The sequence below is a fragment of the Camelus dromedarius genome, chromosome 34, assembly GCF_036321535.1.
Source record: "Camelus dromedarius isolate mCamDro1 chromosome 34, mCamDro1.pat, whole genome shotgun sequence".
NCBI classification, from domain to species: Eukaryota; Metazoa; Chordata; class Mammalia; order Artiodactyla; family Camelidae; genus Camelus; species Camelus dromedarius.
The window spans coordinates 12,064,916-12,088,646 of record NC_087469.1 but is presented as its reverse complement, the minus strand read 5'-3'; the positions used below and the strand labels follow the sequence as shown (position 1 = coordinate 12,088,646).

At 42.0% G+C, this 23,731-nt stretch overlaps 1 long non-coding RNA gene across 2 annotated transcripts; it reads left to right on the top strand.

Annotated features, from left to right (window-relative positions):
- Positions 1-1,502: 1,502 nt before the first annotated feature.
- Positions 1,503-18,351, top strand: LOC135318418 (uncharacterized). 2 transcript variants are annotated; one of them, XR_004133871.2, is made up of 3 exons: positions 1,503-5,805; positions 6,102-6,912; positions 15,451-18,351. It is a non-coding gene; the product is annotated as an uncharacterized LOC135318418 (long non-coding RNA). The 2 variants fall into 2 exon arrangements; XR_004133869.2 differs by lacking the exon at positions 1,503-5,805 and having other exon boundaries at positions 5,835-6,912.
- The last annotated feature ends 5,380 nt before the right edge of the window (positions 18,352-23,731 follow it).

Here is a 23,731-nt window from a genome sequence, read left to right as displayed (position 1 = left end):
AATAAGGCTGCAATTCCTGGTTTATTAAATGCTACTTTCATGTGACATTTCACTGAGGATTAATCCAAGGGGTATTTAGACGTAAATCCCACTCTGTCCAAAAGTTGCAGTCAACATCACGTTTACATTAGTGTAAAAGTTTACTCAAGAGCTTCTTGGCGAGCTCCTGCTATGTGCCAGGTGCCGTACCGTGCACCTGGGAAAGTGGCCACCACCCAGCCCCTGTCTTCATTCGCCTGAGAGTTTGGAGGCAGAGATAGCACAGTATCTAGACACTGCCTTTCTATCCTCCGGCTAAGGAAACCACACTGCCCAGCACAGCACCTGACGGACATTCAAATGCTCGATAAATAGTTACTGGGAAAAAAAAGAGCTGCATGAAAAGAATGACTGAATGCTGAGAGAAAGTGTGGAGTGCTATGCAAAATACGTAGGAGAAACCTGACTCGTTTGAGAGAACTATCTGCAGAAAGTGTCATTTACTCTCTTTAGAGGCGTCAAAGAGTCGGCTGATACAAAGAAAAGACCAGCCGTGCTTGTCTCAGACCTGGGCTCAGATCCTAGCAGTGTTACTCAGGAGCCGGCTCCTCTGACTCTTCCAGGCCTTATTCCTTGTACCTGTAGAACATCGGGGATGGCTTTCAAGGCTGTTTTGAGGATTAAATGAGATACTAGTTATCTGTAAGTGTCTGGCACATCGAAGAACCCCAAGAACAGCTTAAAGGAGACAGACGGAACAGAATGGCAGCATGAAAGCAAAAAATACCTAAGTAAGGTGAAGAGCACAGATATTTTGAGAGTCTGAGAGCAATAATAAGCTTAAAACCGTGGTGGGAGCCAGGGAGAGATGCTCCCTCTCTTAGTGGCTCAGCCCGCGTGGCAGGGATTGGGGAGGTAACTTGTGGGGGGGCTGCCTTCCTCCTCAGACCCATCCCAGAAGGCCTGCTTGTCAGCCTTCAGCTGCAACACCATGTGGCCCTTGCTGCCACTGTTCACAGTAATGGTAAATACCCTTCCAGGCCATCAGTCATCTTCGGTCATCTCTTGATGTGTGGAAGCAACGTGTGTGTGTGTGTGTATATATACACAATTTTTCCCTGTAAGTCCTTACAATAATTAGCTTCTGTTGCTTTTATCCTAAATATCACAAATACAACAGACTCTTTTCCTCTGTTCTTCCTTCCACCCATTTATATCAGGCCGTTTCCTGACACACACTCCTTGTTCCCCTGTTCTCTACTGGCTTCAGCTCTTTTCAGGTGGCCTGAGGTGAACTGGATTGCTGGGTGCGTTCATGTGGATGGGAGAGGACCAGGCTGGGGGGAGATGCCAGCACTGACTTTTGATTCGAGTTTTCAGTCCGTGACATGAGATAGGATTATATTTTGATATGGGATTAAAAAAAGAGAGAGAGACCACAGAAAGGAGATGGTGGTGGCCAGAGGTGAAGGAAACCATAAGACATAAAAAGATTTGAGACATAAGAATTTGGGGAGGGGAGAACTTGATGATGGGGGAGGGAAAGTGATTGACTGGGCCTTTGAGACCGTGCCAGGAACCAAGAGCCAGGGCAGTGGCCGAGGGGAGAGCCAGGTAGGACAATGAAGGCAGAAGCCTGGCTCCCTACAGCTCGGCTCGGCGTGTGGAGCAGGCTACAGAATTTGCTGCAGTGGCGGAGAGCGGGGGTGCGGAGGGCCCTGTCTGGCACAGCCTGTGGGTTTGAAAGGAGCGGGGCGGTTGGAGAATGCCAGGCAGCCTTTGTAGCTCTGAGCTCAGAGACAACACTGGGCTTCACGGCAGAAGCCTGGCTTGGGTGGCTTTTGGAGAAATCTTCCCTCTGCTCCCAAACGGTTACAACGCGTTCATCTCACCACGGGCCTCCAATCGCAGCATCAGCACGTGTCCCGGAGGCCGTCCTCCAGCAGGGGTTTCAGCAGTGGTACCTGCTGGCCGACTAATGGGGCCCTTTCCCTCTCCTCTTCCTTAGAGACTGTAAACTGGGCTGAATACAATGTCTTTGCATATTTCTGGTCACCCTTCCCACATGCTTCACACCTCCCAGACTCCTGGAGTTAATCCCCAAGACAACCTTGCTTTGAAAGAAAAAATGTGGTGAGCCTACTTGACGTTTTGAATCCCAGATGCCTCTGGTCTGTCCTGCCTCAGCCAAACCCCAGACACTGGGCTCAAGGAGCTGGATGTTTACAGAGGAAGGAGCAGTAAGTTCTTGTTGTTGTTTGTTTCAAGGCTTGATCGCTCTCCAGAATTAGGATCCCCCAAAGCATGAGTTTTTCTTTTTTCTTTTTCCTTTTCTTTCCTCTCTTTTTTCCTTTCTTTCTTTCTCAGCAAAATGTAATAATATCCCCTTCCCATCCTGGGGGTGATTCGGAGAAGCATTGAATTTGGAAGTCCTCCCTCACTGGCGCTTGTAACCGGGGTGAGCAGTAGCTGAAGTGGATCGCGGTGTGCCTGTTCTCAGCATCCTGATATTTTGAAATGTATCTGCATTTGTGAAAATAATTGGGACTGATGGTTCTTCTCCAGAATAAATCCTGCATAACTGACTGATTGATTGTTGTCATGACCAGTCTGTCCCAGGATTGGTGCGGATGTGGTCGTTGGGGATTTTTGTGCATATCTGCTGCTCATCAAAGGGAAGGGTAGACAGACTATGGAGCGAGGGTGTGGTCCGGCTGATGCAGCTTCCTTCCCGGCCCATCTCTGACTCCTGCCTTCTGCTCCTCCCTCTCCCACTGGCTCCTCTGATCCATCCCGAGCCGGCTGTCAATGAAACAGCATCTCCCATTCTTTCCTGTGTTAGACTCGGTCAGGTAGGAGACCGTTCCCCATGGCCACACTCATCACCTTTGTGATCTCAGCACATTTTCGGTCCAGTTGAAATCTGTTCCCTCAGCTTCCCCCATCCTGGGATATTAGTCAGCATGGCAGTAACAATAATAATACTGCATTTAGAAGTTCTCTGGCACATTTCATCTCTGCGAGTCTTACAGATGTTAAGTGATTAATCTTCACAACACTCCATGCAGGAGAGGTAAATATTATTAACCAGAATGGAATATACATCTCTGTGTATATGCCAAGGACGACAAAGTAGTTCACTTATTTATCATGGTTCACTTGATATAGTAACTGGTATTTTTAAAACACCCATCATACATACAATAATTAGAGATGTGCTTTTGTTAACAAAACCACTACCCACTTCTAGCGTACCCTTGGGTACTAAATAATTACCCTCTTTGTGTGGTTATCTAGCTCACTAATTACCCACAGAAATTGGGGTCAGGTGTTAACTGCTTGAAATAAGTATCCTCCAAAGACATCGCTGAGTTGTACAGAGAAAATGATGTGTTCATAGCAAAACTTCTATAAGTTCCGTATTTGTATGTCTTGGTAAGCAGAGTGGATACAGACAGGGACAAATGAGCTCCGTGTGTGAAAATCATGCTGGACTATTGTTGCGAGTATCTAGATGTTTAGGAGAATCTCGGGAAATTCCATTCTCTGTCTACCTTTCCTTTCTGAAGACGAGCGCAGAGACAGGATTCCCGCAGTATGGACTTCATATACGAGCACACGAAGACAATCGATACTTCTCACTAGGAATGATTCATTTTGGTGGTACAGGGAGGCACCCAGTGAGTCAAGGATTTTTTTTTTTTTTTGACAGCTCCACCCTTTATGATTATTCTGGCATGTTTCTTTTTCTCCATCATTCTAGTGCAAACACCCTATTAGCCAAATCCAAAAAAGATTCTAACCCAGTCTCCAGCCCCTGCCAGCCATCTCTTTCTCCTTCCCAATAATGACAAAAAGAAAAACAAAGTATTAAAGGAAATCCAACACTCTCGATGGCAAGTCTTTCTCTTTTTGCCTCGATTTGTTCTGCTTTCCTCTCTTCTCTTCTCCTCCCCGTCCCTTCTTCCTCTCTCTGTGTCTCCTCCTCCTGTGTGCTTTTTCCTCTCCTTTTCCTCAGCACCCAGCCGTGCTCCTGCAGGTCTCACAATCAGAGACAAAGCCCAATATCTGAGTTGAGCACAAAGAAGCTACCTTTTAAAAACAGCCACTTGGAAGTAACCTGCATCCTTAGCTCCCCTCCTCCCTTCCTCGCTATTTACAGAACCCGACATCCTACTGAACACAGCACTGCCTGTTGTCTGCATGATCCTAGCCACAAGAATGAGATTAAGATGACAGTATACCCACTGTGTGTACGGATAGGTAGAGACCCCAGTTTTCAAGAGATATGTGCTTTACAGGATCATTGGGAAGCCGAGCTTTTAAAATGCGTGCCAACGATGGGAGATGCTCCCTTAGTCAGTTCAAGATGTCTTTCATATTTTTTTTGCCAGTTTTTTTTTTTTATCATTTGAATGATGAGTTATCATTATTGAGGGACTTCTGGCTGATCACTGAAGTGTGTGTGGATCTGATGGACATTCAAGAAGTCTTCAGGAATAAGGAAAATGTCTGCAGCAGAAGCGAAGCGTCAGGATGAGCTGCGGTGACTGATAAGTTCATCTCAAATCCAAGGGAACATAAGTGGCAAATGAGTACACATGGCAAACAGAGTCAACGCGCACAACACAGCCATTGAAAAGAAAGAGATTTTTAGCATTGCAGTCATCACACGCCTCAATAGAACGTCTGCGTATTTTAAATATGGATTTGAATCACCGCTGTTTTGTCCCTCTACATGTCAATTTCAAAGAAGTATTTAGGCTTTGTTGACTTTCTGTCCATAAAGAAAATCCACCAAGATTCGCCAGATACATCACCTGCACTCGTACATGCATGCATGTTTTAAATGCCCACGGGATGCGGAACAATTAGGCAGAGAACTGCGCTGTGGTCTCTCCTCCTCACTTCTTCCCCCATCCCCCCCTTTTTTTCCCCCCTTTTAGAAAATGTGATACCTGATCTCTGGGTCTAGCAGGCTGAGGATTTTTTGTATTTGTATAATACAATGTCTGGCCTTCCCCCTGACCTGCTGGTGTATTTTTGGTCTCATTAGTAGTCAGGGAGAAGCCTTGGTGCATCCGGTGCTGGGAGTCAGGGATGAGACACACGACAAGGGAGAGAGGGAGCGAGCGAGAGGATGTTAGAAGAGAGGCTTGTCTCCAAGATATGGAAGGAAGGAAGAAATGACAGGACTGCAAGCTTCGTCGTACTGAGGAGCCTGGCAGGGCGGGGGAGCGGCGAGGAGAGCGAAGTGGGTTCTCAGAAGCCATAGAGGAGCTAAAGGTGATTACAGGGGGATATTGATTCCCTTTTCTGCCAGAGATTTAAGCAGGCATGCGAGGAATCTGCACCATGGTTGGCAAAAGGAGACCCATTGCCTCCTGTAACCAGACACTCGGGCTTTCCAGGAGCCTAGGGAGAGAGCCGAGAAGAAAGGGGGCAGTGTGGTCTAGGAAAATTCAACTTGTCGCTGATTTGTGCCTGATGCTTGCTGTCCGTCAGCAGCCTCCCTTACAATCTTTTTTTCTCTCTCTCCCTTTTTTTTCTTGCCTTCTCCTTCTTCACTGAAGCCTAGGGGAGCCAGTAAAGATTAAATGTGCTTTCTCAAAGGCAGCCACTTCATGCTGCTATGTCGAAAGGGCCATTATTATTATTTTTTTTTAATAGTAAAAGGAAAAGGGAGAGAGGTTGAGCGAGAGAGCGCGAGGCTAGGTAGGATGATGACGGACTAGCTTTTCTGGGAGGAAAAGGGAAAGGGAAGGGAGAGGAAGAGGAGAGACCCTGAGCTGAACGGAGGACTGTGCCTGAGAAGAACCTACAGAGGTGAGGAAAAAAAAAAGTTGTCTTTAAGATGGGGGTGGGGAGGGTGGGGATGCCAAATAACCCTGTGCAGAGGGAAAAGAGATATGATTTAGCTGTCTTGCTGGTCTGATTCTATTTTGGAAGGGGGGAAGAAAGGGGGTAGATCCTGGAGCTTTAACGGTGGTTTTTACTTGCATATGGAAATATATACAAAATATTTAGCATTTTTCCTAAGTGCCCGAGGCCCCCTCCAGTGCCTTCCTTGCAGGGGCTGCTATGTCGTTCTCTTTGACTAGACAGCCATCTACCTTGCTTAGGCTGGAATAAAAGAAGAAGAAAAAAGAAAAGAAAAGAAAGAAAGAAAGAAAAAGGGGAAGAAAAAAATTTTAAGAGAGTCATCTTCCCACCCACCTCCCCTCCCTTTCGTCTCGTTTTTGGAGGCGGCGCAGGAGCGGTCTTTGCGCAGGGAGCTGGGCGTCCCGGCAGACGGGGAAAGCGACGGTCCATCAGGTACAGAACCAGTGGCTGTCTGCGAAGATGGAGGGGAATTAAGCTTCGGATGCCTCCGAAATATTGGCAGAAGGCTTCAAAGGATCCGCGGCAGGAGTGGGGCGGGGGAGATGCGCCTCCCCAGCTCGCACCCACCCCTTCCCACTCGCCTGGACCGAGTGACAGCCTGGTGCTGGCTCGGGGTGACTTGGCCTTGGCTTCAGCCAAGCAGCTGATGCAGAGGAGGCCCCGTTCGCAGGACTGGCAAAGTGCACGCGAAAGGAAGAAGGAAGGGATTCGGAAAAGCAATCCTGGGGAGGGTTCTCATTCTTACAAAAGCATTTAAAAGAAAAATTTAACAGAATATTCTCCGAATTTGATCAATCCCAGTCTTTCCCTCCACTCCCACCGAACTGCCTCCCCCCACCCCTCGTCAAAGCATAAACTACAGAGTTACAGTCTCTAGGTTTGGTGTATCGCTTCCTGCCCCCGCCTCCCCCTCCCCGCCCAGTTCTGGGTCCTCTATTGAAACACCTCGCCCGGGCGGAGCGCACTGCGAGCTCCCATCTCCCCCCCCCCCCACCCCCCTTGCTGGGAACGGTGCTCCCGGAGGCTGCAGCCCTGCTCCACTTCCAGTGGGTGAGTTTAAAACGCTATTCGTCTTTATACTTTCTAGCCTCCAAATCCTCCTCCTCGGTCTTCTCCTCCTTAAAAAAAAACAAAAAACAAAAACAAAAACAAAAACCAAAAACAAAAAAACACCCTGATTTGGATGGTTCTGCATGCGGCATGCTCGCCCAGGGGGGAGAGAGATGCCTCGGGTTTTCTTTACCGTCATTGGTGCTAGTAGTAAATTAAAGCTTTGAAGAGACTTTCAGTCCTTCTTGTAGACCATGGTCTTAATACCATGGGCATTTCTGGGTCTCTTCATATTATTTTCCATTTTAGTAAACTCTTTTGCCCAAAGCTTTCAAGAGTTTTCTCTGATAGACTGGCGACTGTATGTTCAGGTATGTATATGTGCCCACAGATACTGCAGACGTGTGTGTGTCTCTACGACATTTAAGCGGAATCCAAATTTTGTGAGCTAGGGAAGCTCAGAGAGTGAGGGAATACCCTGCCACCTGTTTGTTGCCTTTCAGTCGTGAACCTCGAACAGAAATTGCTTGTCATTCTTGTTTTGCTTTGTTTTGTCTCAAGAAAGAACCGTTCAGTGCGCTCCTCTCAATCCCTGAGACCCTAACTTGTGATGTTTACCGTTTAAATCCACGGGTTAGGCTCTTGGGAGCTGCGAGCCGTGCCTTTGCATCCTGGAAATTTGGTGGAACTTTTTTCCTTTAAAGCAAAAACAAAAGAAAAGAAAGTTTGTCTGAAGTGCTTGAGTGCACCTCTGAGGTTTTCATTGTTAGGTGGGATCAGGTGACCAGAATGTGGCAGCTCTTGGATTTCTGTTTTAAGCAGGTATATATTCTGTTATAATCGCGTGTTGGCTGCTGTGTGTTTGCTTGTATGTTATTGATGCCTGAGGCTGGTGGAACTTGTCTACCATGGTCTATTCTGGTCTATTCCTTGAGAGCAACATGCAGTACTCTCTGGGCGTAACAAGAACAGCTCGGTACCTGGTGCTTGACCTCCAAACATGCCAGCTGAAGTCCCAGCATGCCCCATGCCTCCAACTTTTAAACTCAACAGTTAATCTTAAAATTGTGCCCACTTAAAATGGGCATGGGGGTACAGTATATATTCAGTGCCCATACATGTATATATCATATATGGCTAGACAGTGAACACACAGGCGCAAACAGGGGTGAACCAGGAGTTTGAGCTAAAATATCCCTAGGCTAAAAATCCAAGACTTACAAGAAGGACGGACTTTGCGGTGTTAACAAAGATTAAATTTGTATTACTTTGTGAGATTTAAAAAAATAAAATGAAAGGAGAGATATAGCCTCCCTGCTTGGCATCTATTTTAAAATGTTACACACAATGAGTTTAAAAATAATAGAGATTGGAAATACATTTTCTAAACATACAAAAGGAAAGAAAGAAAAGGAAATCTTTTTAAGCATATAAAAGGAAGCAGCACACACACAATTACTGTATCCTTTAAAAGTTATCAATGCCTATTATTCTTCATTTAAAAATGGGACACAAATTTATCAGGATTTAAATTCAATCCGACAAAGTTATTTTTATAACACCAAACTGTACATTTAAAATGACCTTCTCTGAAGATAATTAATTGTTGGCATTACCTACTTTGCAGTTTTCTGAAAAATGTAACTTTCATAACAGAATAATCTCAGCGATTTAGATCTCTCTCATAGTTAGAGAAACAGTAACTTACCTTTCCTTTGTTGTGAAAAATTCCAATATACAATTTCATTTAAACCATTTTAGTGTTCTTGGGCCAACATTTGTCTTCTCTTTTTGGAAAATACCTCAGTCAACCCTGACTTCAAATGCTTCCTTCTTTTAAAAACTTTAAGCTGGTTATAACCCCGTTTTATACGTGTAGTTGAAGGTTAAGGAAACTGTTCTTTTCCTGCTTTTTTTTTTTTGAAAATAAGTGTTTATTGCAATTTTAGTCATTGACTCCAAATCGTAGTCAAGAAACCATTTTGTATCAGAACACTGAATTGAGAAAACGAATCGTACAATTGCTTTGTGCCTTTTGTTGAAACCTCCTGTGTAGTTGTAATATTTAAATATTACTTTCCAGCCTTTGATAGTCTGACTAGGCTTTGGAGAAAAGAGTTATTTGATTTTTCAAGTTATCTTTTGGTTTCTATTCAATGGATTAATGATTTTCCCCCATCTTAGCTGACGTGTGTGCATAGGCATTTGGAAATCATGGAAAGGCGTCTATTTAACTTATGGCTGCAGATTACCACTTAATTCATAGGAAATATTTGCCAAACATTTGGTATTTTTTCAAAGTCAAAATATATCTGCATTTTATCCTATGAAAATGTAAGCAAGGACCAATGAAAGCATGCTGGACGTAATTCTTCTGTGATTTTAAATAACAGCATAGTAATTTAAGACAAGTGATACAGTTTCTACTCCAAGGCACTCTTTCGGTTTTTCACATGTTTTCAAGTGGATTGCTCGTGTCCTGAGGTCGCTATCGTACGACTGATCACACAGGCATTTAGGAGTGCATAACGACACACAAGATTTTATATTTCAGCAGGGGACTGCTTCAGCGTTAAGGGCAGGTTTCTCAACACCCCTTCTTCCTCACCGAGCCCATCAGTGAAGTTCAGTGAAATGAATAACATAATTGGTGGTTGGTTCAATCACTACCAGTCTAGACTAGCCCAGACGCATCAATTAGAGGGGGCTGTCTTTTAAAGGGAGAGTGCCACCGAAACAAGCAGGGCATTATTGATACTGATCTTTAAAAGTGCAAATCCAGCTTGGCAGATAAAAAAAAAAAAAAATAAGGCGGGGAATGGAGGGGGGCAGTGCGTTGCGGGAAGAAAAGAGAAAGAAGTGAACTGGAGCTTTTGGACACAGACGGACAGGAAGCTTGAGAGAAAAGGGAAGGATAATGAGTGAGCTGCAGTGCAGCACCTCCATGGTACCCACAGTTACAATTCAGCTCCCAGAGCGCACCGGCTCACCGGATTCTTAACTGATTCTCCCCCCCCACCCCACCACCTTTTTTTTTTTTTTAATTCCTTTTTTGCCTCTGTTTCCAAAGAAATGCCAGCTCAAGACCAATGCAGTTGGAAATTTAACAGCTCGAGGAAGCTCTAGTGAGAATAAAGCCAAGTGAGACGAACCAGCCAAAACTCCTTTTGCAACATTTTTCCCCAAAAGAAAAACACAGAAGATGTTTATTTTTTGTGTCTCTCATTCCACCTTCGGAAAAAAAATATCAACTGTACAAGTGAACAGTACTCATTTTAAATCCAACACCTGGGAACTAATTTTATGGGCAAGACACCTTTAGGTAAACAGCTCAGGGTTTTCTGTCGAATACAGTAAAATTATAAAGAATGTAACAAAAGGCTTTGGTGATTTGGTGAGGATTTTTTTTTTTTTTCTTTTGGATGGATAAAAGACAGATGATTTAGAAAGCGTTAGGAACACATCAAGCCCCAGGGAAAGAAAATGTTTGATTGGTATTAATTAAAACACTGCTAATATATTCTAATAAAATCAAATTTAACATTCTAAACTAATCCGCCTGGTATGTCAAAGGAAAAGAGAAGTATTATCTTATTTGCATCTCTGCAATCCAAATGCATTTGCTCATTCAGCAGAATTAATTTTTATCACCAGCCTGTTTAATCTCCTCACAAACAGATTTAGTCAAACTTATTCTTTCAAACTAAAAAAGGATCAGGGTACTGGGAAGAGGAGGGACTGTATTTAGTACTGGCTTTATATTTTACAATGTTTTTTTTTCTCTTCCTTCGCTATAATGGGGTGTGGAGGAAAACGTGAGTGCAGTGAGAATGAATGATGAATGGTTAATTCTTCCTCTTTCTCTCCTACCTACCGGGTTATGTAGGAATTCTAGTTGCCAAATTACATGAGTGGCATTTACTTACCTGAGTGATGTTGGTTTGTTGATTAATATCTCATCTATTTCTAATTTCAGAGTCTACTTTATTACACATTCCTAATGAGAAAAGGCTCTTAAACCAGAGACCAACTGCCTTTTCTCAATTATTTTCAACTCTAGTCCTCCTAAGAAAAAGTGGGGAGGTGAACGTAAATTTTTATCCACCTAGAGCTGAGTTCTTTGTTTCCTTTTAAAGTCAAAATTTTTGCATACAAATTCATACTTTCATGAAACATCTAGTTTTACGCTCTTTATTGTTAAACTTTCACAGGAGATATAATTGTCCCCATATGACGTCATAGCCAAAATGTTTCTCCTCTCATTAGTCTCCATGACTATGATATCATATGTAAATCTGTGCCTCAGGCAAAAAAATGAGTGGGCCATAAATATCAAGGACCAGGTTTGTGTGTTTCAAAAGCAAGGAATTCTGCACACTCAAGGAGACCTGAAACTACTGACTCAACTACTTACTGATGGTACTGCCTTTTGCTCCATTGCCTTTTTCAGTTCTTCGACGTAAAAGAGCAATCACAGTTCGTTTTCACATGTATTGTTCTATAATCCAGGCAATAAATGCTAATTAGTAATGCTCAAGGATCCGACCATTCAGAGTAATTATCATAATTTACCTCTTCTTTGTTAAAGACATTCCTTGCTGATTAAAAAAAAAAATTAAATCGTGGTTTTACCATTGCACTGCAGTGGAAGTGCACCGGAGGGATGTTTAAGGCTCAGTAATACCGTTCTGGCTGCATTCGAAGTCACTGACATGTGCCTCTTAGCTTATTCCAAATGGAATTGCAACTTGATTTCAGAAAAGAAATTCATGTAAATGCATAAAGTTTTGCATGTGCACCAGGAATGTATGATTTTATTTTACAAACCCCAAGGCTCCTCCTTCCCCGCCCACCCCCTTTCTAAAACCACTTACTGAGCAGAACAAAGGAAACTGCTAACTATAGAGGCATCATTAAGTGCGAACAGCAACAGCGTGATAAAGTGCGTGATATGACAACATATTTCATTGCACAAAAGTGCAGATAATTAAATAATTCAATAGTAACCCTGACTAATTAGCAGAAAGATCTTTAAGGAGGAATCAAGAAAATGGATCCAATCAACTTGAATAATATGCTCCATTCTCCAAAATCACAAATACATATTTGGTTATTTGATGATGGATTGAGTGATACAGAAAGATGATGACAAAAGCCTCTCCCTCAAATCGGAGCTTTGATCTCGTGTCCTCTTGAGGACAAATTAATCATATGTTTTTTTAAGAGCAGAATATAATGTGGGGGCTCTCTGTTTTCAATCAAAGGTATAATCTGCCATTCTGTTGCACATTTCTCTTTTATCAGTTGATCGAAAACATCGTCAACCCCTTAACTTTTCATATTGTTGCCTCAGAATTTGTATGTAGCCTCCTCTACATCTTCTAACGAGGCTCTTGTTTGTTTCTTATTGCTTGAAGCAAATAAGGATCGTAGGCACAGAAGGGACAGAATGACTAGCCATGCTGAATATTCTGTTTGGTGGAACCCTCCCCCCTTGCTTTATCTATCAAGGTAATAGTCCCAGTGTTCATTGTTCATTGGTCCTTTAAGGAAGAGCTTCAGCTTCCACATGAGGGTGGTAAGCACATTAGGGGAATAATTCCCTTTGGATACTATACAGAAGGAGCCACCTGCAAAATGTTGATGCTGTTATTGAAATCTCAAGTGGAATCAGCTTTCAAAAAATTAGATATTAGATACATCCGATATAATTTGCAATGTGTAATTATACTAATGTGCATATAGTTGCGTGTTGCTTTACATATTGCCTACTTGAGATTTTTTTCTCCCCCCTTGGGCTTTTCTCATCCTTTGAAATGGCTCCTGAGCAGAATGTTTTTAAAGTCAGCTTTTATTTTTTTTTAATTCCTCGTTAATTAATATAAAAAGAAAAGAACTCTGTTCTCAGGCAAGAACGAATGTGTCTGACCTAGATGTAGGAAATTAACGATCACTCAAAGGGTTGCCGTTGTGGATACTTGCATTATTTATAAAATATTTGCTGCCCTTTGCCAGTTTAGTCTTCGTCTTGACTTTGGACGACTTGAAGTAATGGTGACTATTAGAACAGTAAATCTTATTCATAAGAAATCCATTTCCTTTATTAGAATAATGAGATAAAATGCCAGGGAAATGGCCTTAGGCAGAGATAATAGTTTTAATTTAATCAAAGCAATCAAAATCATAACAATAACAAACAACTCTTTTCCATTTTCCTCCACTTTGCATGGCATGTGATGAATAACTGAAACTCTGCCTCAGGTCATTCGTGCATTAGTATCACCTTCCCTTTTGGTGTCTCCATATGGTGTCTCCCGGACTGGAGACCCTGCCACACCAAGGAGTTGACCCCCGAAGATCTAGCTGTTAAGGAAGAATCCAGGCAGAGCAAACAGTGAATTCATTGGTCAGCCTGGCACTTGGCACTTGCTACGCACTCAGTAGGTGGGGATGCTCTTGATGCAAATTTGAAGAATCGTTTCCATCAGATCACAGAGAGACCCTGAGCAAAGCAGCGCAAGGGTCCCAATTTATGCTTATATGTTCAGGAGACAAAAAGGATTCCAAGGGAGGTTCATGCTGAGATGATACAAGATATCACTGGTTCCAATTAAGGAGCGGCCCCAGAGAAAGTTGAATTGTTAAAACTTTTGACTCATAATGGACACCCAGAATATGGTGGTTTGTCCATTTAACTATTTATTCCTCAAAATTCATTTTGATAATGGGGCCCATATCTAAAAGAGATATTTTGCATGGGCGGTATCTGTGCAACACCAAAGCAATACATTGGTTTGCTTTTCATCCGCTCATGCGTACAAGGACTTTGCGTTGTTAGCTCCCCAAAGGAGTCACACAAAAATTGTGTGAAACATCCTTCCTTACTGTAATAGCATTTTAGTTGATTCACAAATGAGTATCATGCACATGTATCAAAAGCTTAGCACCCCACCCTCCCATTCTATGTTCACAAAAAGTAAATTGTAAAATCTGTAAGATTTATATTTAGTTACTCATCCAGGATCAGTGATCGCATGCTTGATCAGAACAGAAAAATACCTGTTAACACTATTTAACACGAGGTTATTGTGTAAGTTTTAGGAAATATATAAGGATCTAATACCTGCCATCTAGAAAGAGAACCAGCATTTTCAATGTATCGAAAGTGTTTAGTGCCGAAAAAAGGATACGTGGCAGTAGATCTCTTCTGATGTGCCTAAACTCATTATGCATCTTCACTGTGCTAACATAATGAAGAGGCTGACAATAAAAAGCTTTAGTTAATTTAAAATCCACCTGCCAAGTATATTTCATTCATAACAACTTTTGTAGAACAAAAGAAACATTAACACAGCTTTTCCCAAATATCCTTATCTGTAAAATGAGTGGGTTAGATTAGCTGGTCTCTAAATTCTTTTACAGAGAAGAATTTTTGAAGCTATTTTAGAGTACAGAGGATAAGAACACCTTCAGGACCCTCGAATCCGGAGTCTGTTTGTACCAACAGCTGCCCTTTAGAGTTATATTTGATTCCACCTCCAGATGCCGTATTTACTAACATATTTTGCCTTGATGCTAAAATAGTAAAGGCTGAAGTTCATTTTCAGGAAGGGCAGTGACAGAAAAGAGGGACAACCGAGGAATGAAAAAAAGCTACACAGTGGGAGACGGAAATTCTTGATCTGAGATCTAAGCCCATTTCCTTGAACAATTAACATAGAAGAGACCCAGACCAGCACCTGCCTTTCTATTTTAAGGCCACAGTCCTTAGTCCTTCTCCTTCATTAATTGCTTGCAGCACCCTTTGGTTTTTTTCCATTGGGTTGACGTCTTGGAGTTTCAGATTCCGCTTTGGACTTGATGCATTTGAATCATGTTAATACTCCCTTCAAAAGCCTACAGTAGTTACATTAACATACCACACTTCCCAAATTAAATCTTAAAATGTTCAAAACCTCCTGAAAATCGCCCTGCCCGTTTTCTGAAACCACTCGGAATGTATAACATCTTCTTGAATTTAGCGAGCCCGCCCTTCCAGGCTTCCCAGCCTTTGAATATGCTCACATCCAAGCTTTTCCTCTCTGCACACTCTGCCTCTCCATCTCTTCTACACTTCAGAAACCTACCTTCTCTCTCTTTCTCTTCCTTCCCCCTCCTTCATCTTTCTCTGTCTCCCCTTCCTTCCTTCCTTCCTTCCCTCCCTCCTCCCTCCCTTCCTCCCTCCTTCCCTCCCTTCTCGTTCTTTCTTTCATTCTTTCAGTGAGCACAGCGTGTCATGCTCTGAGCTGGGCACTAGAAATACAAACACAAATACAAGGCATTGATATGGATTCCTAACCAAGCTAGTGACTTCGTTCACTCCTGCATTGCTAAGCACTTACGCATCCGCACCTCTTTTATTTTGCATTTAGTCTTTAGATTTATTTGAGTGCGTCTTTAATGTCCAGTCTTCTTTGGCCGTTTTCCTATGTGTCTTACTTCAGTAAGTTGCCTGTGGGATGAACCTGAAGTTTTTCTTACGGAGCATTTCTCTCCCAGGGTGATTTGCGTGGTGCTCTCGAACACGCTCAGGCAGTGCTGCTGCTTGACTGATTCTTGAACAAGGTGAGCCACAAGAAAGAGCCCCGTCTTTCTGGTGACGCAGCACTTCACTTGTAGTTAGAAGTAGCACGGCCCCCAGACTGTCGTTCCATCTCTGTATTAAAGAGTCAATGTGATAACTCTCTGTGACATGTTCTGTTATTTTTTTAGTTGTATTGATGTTCCTTTCAGCTGGCCCTATAGTCCCCCCTCCTCAGGAATGTCTCCCCAGTGAAAGGACACAGACTGCAGAGAATGCTGCACTGATGGACGCTCAAGTCAACTGTGAAGCTGAAACAAAGAAAGTGGTCACCTCTCCTGCGCTCCTCTCCTGCTAAGCGACACACCCACACGGTGCAGTTTCAGCCAATGGGATCTCAGAACAAGATGCAATCTTTTCAAGAAACAGAAACACTTCATAATGCCGTCTAGATTTCTCATGAGCCAAGGACATTCCCTTCCTCGTGTGTATTCCTCTGTTTGTATTTAAATGCTGTGTGACCTTCATTTAAAATTTTTTTCTAGTATGAATATGCTCATTGACGCACGAGTTTTTAAAATAGAAAACCGCACAAATGTGTTCATGTTTTAAGGAACAAAATTCGTGCTCTAGGTAGATTGGATTTTAGCCACACCCAATTTGATCTTAAGAATGACCTAAGGAATATAAAGTTCTTTTGAAATAACAAAGTTGTCGGGGCAATCCGGAGGATAAAGTAAGGGTGGGAACTCAGAATGCAGCATAGAAATATGCTATCCCACTGACACCAATCAATCAAGCATTCTTTGTATCAAGCAAACTTCTGTGAGACACAGTCACTGCCTCGGAAGAGTTTTAATCTTGTCAGATAGAGGTGGGTAAACTTTTGAACAGCTGAGTAACGGATCAAATCATTAGATGCTAAGACCAAAACCAAACTGAAACCAAAGATTTAAACAAGGAGCTCGGAGGAGGTCACCTTCACCTGGACAAACTGGTCTGTTCAGGGAGGGAAGTTCCCAAAGGAGGAAAATAAAAGGTGAATCTTAATGGCTGGTAAAGATGTAGATAAATGGAAAGGAAGGAGAAAATAGAGCCCTTTAGATGGGTGCAATATTGTGCACAAAGTCAGGGAAGAAGCAATCTACATGGTGATTTTAGGAAATTATGAATGCATGTATCTTGTTGACTTCATCCCAGACTTTCAGTGCCGGTGTGTACGTGTGTATATGGTAAAGACTTCGCACACACGCGTTCCCTCTCCCACCCCAGGTGCAGCCTAGAATTACAGTTGCATTTCTTCCGTTAAAGCAAGTGAGAGTGACTTGTGATGTTATGAGAACTTGTGATTTTTCTGTTAACCTAGAACAATCTATATTTAGTGCGTTCTCACTATAAGCATTTTACGTACTAACTCCCTTAAGCCTCACAACAACCCTGCAAAGTGGGTGTTTGTATTATTCCCATTTTACAATAAGAAAACTGAGCCTCAGTGAAATTAAGTAACTTGCCACACTGGCACATCCAGGGTTCACATTCAGAACTGGGATTGCAAAGCCCGTGAACCAGAGCACCCAGTCACCAAATTGCTACCAATATCACAGTGTTACCACTTCTATATTCCTTAATGTTTGCCTGTGGCAAACGAGTTGCTATTTTATTTATCTTCTCAAATTTTTCAGTTTTCTGGCTAAATTATGCTAGAGTGAGGGAATGTATTTTCATAATTGAAACTGAAAAAATTGGGGAATAGAGTTTATCAGCATTTTAGACTTTTTTTTGGCGGGGGGCAGACTTTGATGTGTCTGTGCACTTTGGTCAGCATGAAATCACAACTGCTTGAGAATAAAAATAGCAGGTGGAGAGAGCTTAAAGGTCATCTATCACAGTGTCCTTTTCTGTAGATGTGATGTGATAAATCCATGGAGTAGAGTCAGGTCCAGGAGCCACGCCCTCACAGGCTCTTGGAACTACTCCACCCCCACCTCAGTGAAGGGTGAGCTTGGCGTTGATCAGTGAAGACGTTCTCATCTGGGTGGTCAGGGAGCTTCGTACCTAGTAGATTGCTTCAACTTTGTACCTCTGACTTCTTACCTCAATGTGAAAAGTAACTAGCTATGAACTGACATCTTTAGATTCAGAGATGGTCAGTGGTCCAGCCGCAAAGACCACTTAATGGCCCAAGTTATGTGTACAATGTCTTCAGTGATACTTCTTAAGTTATTTGGAATTCTTAGTTCACCTAAACAAATCAGAACTCCTGATACGTGTTTCCTTAACCAACTGTATGCGCGGCATAATATTTGTAATAGCTCCTACCTATACATTTAAACATGACTGTTTCGAGAGTCCTTGTGCTTTTGAAAATATCAGTGGTTATTTGCTATTTTAATCCTCATTTATCCGTATAACTAAGTCAAGAATACTTCAGTCATAAGAAGCTAGAATTGAGGAAACCTCACTCTTCCTTACCAGCCCCTTTGCCTTCAGTTGGCATTTAGTAATGATTAATAAAGTGGGCAGCTGGAGAGCACAGAGGTTCAAAATGCAATTCCGTCTTGAAGGAGTCAGTTCAGCTGTGTCTACTAAAGGGCAGACGTCTGGATGTTTAGGAGTTACCTGCAGAGCTGGCTGTTGTAAATTTCCACTCAGCTATCTGGCGCTGTTGGACGTAGACCTCCTGGTGGCTCAGGTCGTCCTGTTTTCAAAATGAGGATCATTGGCCATCTCACACAGTTCTCATTAAGTGAGTTCATAAATAAACAGTTTTTTTTTTTAAAGAGTAGCCAAGCACAAAATGTGACTTTGTTGACATTTTATGAGATTTTGTCATGTGTCCCCTGAACCCCCAATAAAAGCAATGTTGCATCAGCTGTGAACTTGTGTTGATTTTTTGGAAGAGCATGCTCTCATAATTTGTATGTTTTCACTAGTGTGCAGCAAAGCTCGTTTCAGGATCCGTGAGACGCAAACAATCTAATATGATGGGAAAATGTAAATTTAGAGGCAGTTTCCAAATGATCCCGTGTTGCTTTTCAATAAACGGCACCGGCATCTACCCAAGTCAGAATCCAAGGTGTGAGCCTTGTCTTTTCTCTTTTCACCTATCATGGCCAATCAGGTAAATCTTTTTGATTGTTTCCTTCTTTCTGTTTTTAAGTATGTCTTGCTGCTTTCCATCTTTCATGCGACTATGTAAGACAGCTCTCATTTCTCACCTGGACTGCTGCGTCATGCCTCCAGTTTCTCCCTTTCGGACTGCCAAGTAGCAGCCAGGGAAATCTCTCTAAGCCGCAGACCTGATCGTATCATTCCACAATTTCAAACGTTTCACTGGCTTCCCATTGCCCTGTAAGTATCATTACACTGAAAGTCATTTGTATCCTGGTTCCTGGCCCCCCGCATTCCTCTCTGGGCTCATCAAGCACCTCTTTCCCACTGCTTTTGTAGGTTTCTGCTGTACATCTTTGCCGTTTCTTACTGTCCTCTTCATCTTCTGGGCTTTCTCACACACCTAAACCTTTTACCTGGTGCTCCACTACCCCTTCTGGACCCCACCTCTTGTGCCCCGGGTCTCATCCAGGAAGTCATTTCCTTTGGGCACCTTCACCCCAACCCTCCGTGACCACGTGTGGGTGGAGAAGACGGCACCTAGGCGCGTTCATATTGTCCTGCGCTCACCTCCTATTCTGTGTTTATCACCCAGATTACGATCACTTACGTGACAGTCCCCTCCATTTGAATATGAAATTCTAGAGCTGCCTTGTTCTCCCAAGTATCCGCTCATCATATGTGACGACTTCAATTTAAGTGAGTTAATATTAAGTAAAATTAAACGTTTAATTTCCCAGGCACACTGGCTACATCTCAAGGGCTCAGTAGCCACATTGCCTAGTGGCCACCGTGTTGAATAACACCGACAGAGAACAGTTCCATCATTGAGAAAGTTCTGTCGGGCAATACTGTCTAAAAGACGACTACTGTGTTTTGTCATTTTCCCCCTAGGCGTGCTTATCTTGAGTTTGTCATCTGAACTGCAAAGCAAAAAGGTTATTTTAGTGACCATTTTTTCAATTCTCCCAATGATACTATATAACTAAAATCACACCATATGCATAGGAAGAACATCAATTCATTACGTGTAAACATGCCCAGGGTACTAAGGTTTATTTGTAGCATAAAACCTTCACTGAGAATGTCTCCAATAGCTTATCGACGTGTTTGGCCCAATGTAAGTGCTCCATAAATATCTACTGAATGAATGAATGACACGTTTGGATATTCAGGCATTTTGTTTTATTTATTTTCACCTAGATGTGTGGAGTCTTGCAGGAGGCATGTCTTTAGATTTCCAAGAGCCTCTTCTCTTGAGGATATGGAAACAGATGATTCCCTTACATCCAGCCTAAGGATAACTGAATAGTGTCACTGCAATAGGATTGCCCATTATTTTATTTTCCTTTCTTATCTTCATTGGTGAATGAAGGTTGAGGACTGAGCTCTTTCAGTGAGTAAGATCAAAGTGAAAATGATCAAAGTAGATACCAGATTTGAAAAAACCCTGTTTTTTTAGGGCTTGACCAAAGTTCACTAATAACAAAAAAGCAAACAACCTAATCCAAAAATGGGCAGAAGACCTAAACAAGCAATTCTCCAGTGAAGACATACAAATGGCCAAAAGGCACATGAAAAAATATCACTAATCATCAGAGAAATCCAAATCAAAACTACAATGAGGTATCACCTCACGCCAGTCAGAATGGCCATCATTCAAAAGTCCATAAATGGTAAATGCTGGAGAGGGTGTGGAGAAAAGGGAACCCTCCTACACTGCTGGTGGGAATATAGTTTGGTGCAGCCATTATGGAAAACAGTATGGAGATTCCTCAAAAAACTAAAAATAGAGTTACCACATGATCCAGCAATCCCACTCCTGGGCATATATCTGGAGGGAACTCTAATTCAAAAAGATACATGCACCCCGGTGTTCATAGCAGCACTGTATACAATAGCCAAGACATGGAAACAACCTAAATGTCCATCGACAGATGACTGGATAAAGAACTTGTGGTGTATTTATATAATGGAATACTACTCAGCCATAAAAAAGAATAAAATAATGCCATTTGCAGCAACATGGATGGACCTAGAGATCATCATTCTAAGTGAAGTAAGCCAGAAAGAGAAATAAAAATACCATATGATTTCACTCATATGTGGAATATAAAAAAAGAAAAAAAGGCCACCAATGGACTCATCTACAAAACAGAAATAGACTTGCAGACATAGTAAACAATTTTATAGTTACCTGGGCAAAGAGTGGGAAGGGATACATTTAGGAGTTGGAGATGTGCAAATGTTAGCCACCATATATAAAAGTAGATTTTAAAAAACCAAATTTCTTCAGTATAGCACAGGGAACTATATTCAATATCTCATAATAACTTTTAATGAAAAAGAATATGAAAATGAATATATGTAGGTGTATGCATGACTGGGGCATTGTGCTGTACACCAGAAACTGACACATTGTAACTGATTGCACTTCAATTGAAAAAAACATTAAAAAAAATAAAAATGTTATTGATTTCCTGAGCACCTACTATATAGATGCCAGACTCTTTGTTAGGTCCTGAAGGTATAGGCAGGGTCAAGGTGGACACAGTTCTTGAGTTCATGGTAAAACAATATGGACCATCACTTTAGTTCCTCTCCCTATGTTGTGCCCAAAGCAGGAAGTTCTCAACCTTGGCTGTGCACCACTGAGTGGGTTTAAAAAAATACTGATAACCTGGGTCCTTCCTCAAAAGACTCTTATTTAATTGGTGTGGGATATGGCCTGGGAATTGGGATTTTTTTTTTTAAAGCTCCCTGGGTGACTGTAATATACAGCCAAAGTTAAAAACTACCATCCTGTGGGGACATAGACTGAACTCAGAGATGAAGAGCTTTTGGTAGTGATAATCGATAGCATATTAGAACCAACAAGAGAACTTTGAAAATCATCTAACGTATCCTCATTTTACTTTTTATTCTTCACCTTAAAAACGCATACTGAAGGGTCAACTTGAGTTGTCCGGGTCAAATGGCCAGTTCATGACTGAGATAAGACCTGACCCTGGGTTTCTGACTCAACTCAGCGTTCTTTTTGCTACGCTAAGCTGTCTCCAGGAAATGGAAAATATAATTATCTTCAGGAGACAACCACATCCACTGTGGTCATAATTTTTTAAAGCAATAATTGAATTTGGACCACTTTTAATTCCACGTACTCAAAACTCTCTGCTAATCAAATGTGAGCACTATGGATTGCTTTTGTTAGAGTGCAACTTCTTTTTTGAAAAAATGTACATTTCATATCTATACACGTACATATGTATGTATATGTAGCACTGTAAAGAGAGAGTTCAGTTTCCCAGCAGCCCTAACCAGATTCTTATAGATTCAAAAATCAATATCCGTATGTTAAACTCCACACATAACTAGGAAGGACACTTCTGCCTTTAAACTTGAACTGCTCAATAGCAGAGATGGTAGTGGGAGGAGAAATAAGACTGCATTGCGCTCCTGCATTCTCCGTCCCCACCCACCTTATTACATGACGTCCCATTCAGTTTAACGTTTCACATACAGGTAAACGTGGCCAGCCCGTCCCCACGAGAAAAGTTGACTTTGAAAAGTAACTACTACTGAAAAAAAAAAGTTACTTCTCTTAGCTAGCATCCCCCGCCCCATTTTTAGATTTTACTCATAGATCAAGAGAATCCAGGAACCATAAATCATCTAGTCCAGTCTTCTTCGTCCATGTAAGATCACATCGTGAAAATGTGCCTTTCCATTTTCTTAAAGGCATTAAAATAAAACGAATGTCCACGTACTTACTTCAAAACACATTTCGGTGTTTGAGAGCCTGTGCAGTTAGGAAATTCTGTTTTATTTCGATCCCAAATCCCTCACGCTGTAGTTTAATCCCATTTTCTCTTGTTCCCTGTGGAGAGAAAGAACAGCTGGTCTCCATTCTCTCTAAACTCAATCCCTTCAAGTCCTTAAAGACACCCACCTCCCAGCCTTCTCTGCTGTGGAATAAGTAATAACAGTTCCCATCAGGGACGTGTCTCTCTTGGATTGTGCATATTCACTGCCAGCCGTATCACATATATTCATGCTCATGGCATAATGTTTGTAACTAAACCACGCCAAGGCCAAGAGCAAAAACAAGCACATGTATCATTGTTTTCATGAATGAAGTTGCAGATCCAATAATAGACACTGAATACTTAGTTGTGAATGGTAACCTTCCAATAATTACGTGCCAAAATTATCATAATTTCTTTTACAATGTATTGGCAATCTGTTGCTTTTGGAGAATTAAAAATTCAGTGATTAGGTTTCAGTTTCCTCTGTGCAACTCCTCCCCATGCCCTGCAATGGAATATTCCATTCAGCATTCCACAGCAGGAGCCACCATTGCTTTGACAAAAATAGATACAGTATTGGAACATTCAGTCAATGGAGTAATGCAATTGTCTGAACATTCTTTTCTGCTTTATCATTTACATTTTAATAAATCCCAGAATATGTCAAGCTGCATCGAGTTGTACCCAGTGTAGCTAAGAGCATGCACTTACCAGATGCAAAGAGGAAATCACACATGCAGGTCCTGCCCTGCATCCACATTTGGCTTGTCTGTATTTTTAGGTTCCTACATTTTAAGCAGGGGGACCCTTAAAAATAAAAAGTGGCTATTGAGCAAAATCTTTGCTATTATCAACATTCTGTTAGTATATTCAGTTTTCTTAAAGGATACTCTGGGGAGGGGGTCCTCTAAATTGATCTAGGAATGCTAGCTGGTACCTGCTAACACCAAGGACGACACTATATAGCCAGCAAAAATGCGAAATCTTATCATCTTATGCCTATTTCTTTGCCAGTTTGTTATTGCTCCATTCAAAAGGCTCAGATAAGCACATTTTAAAGTCCTTTGACATTCCGTGATGCCAAGCTCTCAGGCAACCAATCCCGGAAAAGAGTGTGTGTGTGTGTGTGATTATTATTAACCTGTTTGCATAACTTACTGTATGCATACATTGACCACCAACTGGAAAAGAGTGTGTGTGTGTGTGAGATTATTATTAACCTGTTTGCATAACTTACTGTATGCATACATTGACCACCAACTGTTTTAACAGTTTAAGAGATTCGTTATCCTGGTTTGACAGCGCCCACCGAATATTTACAATGTGGCACAGCTGCGATGGT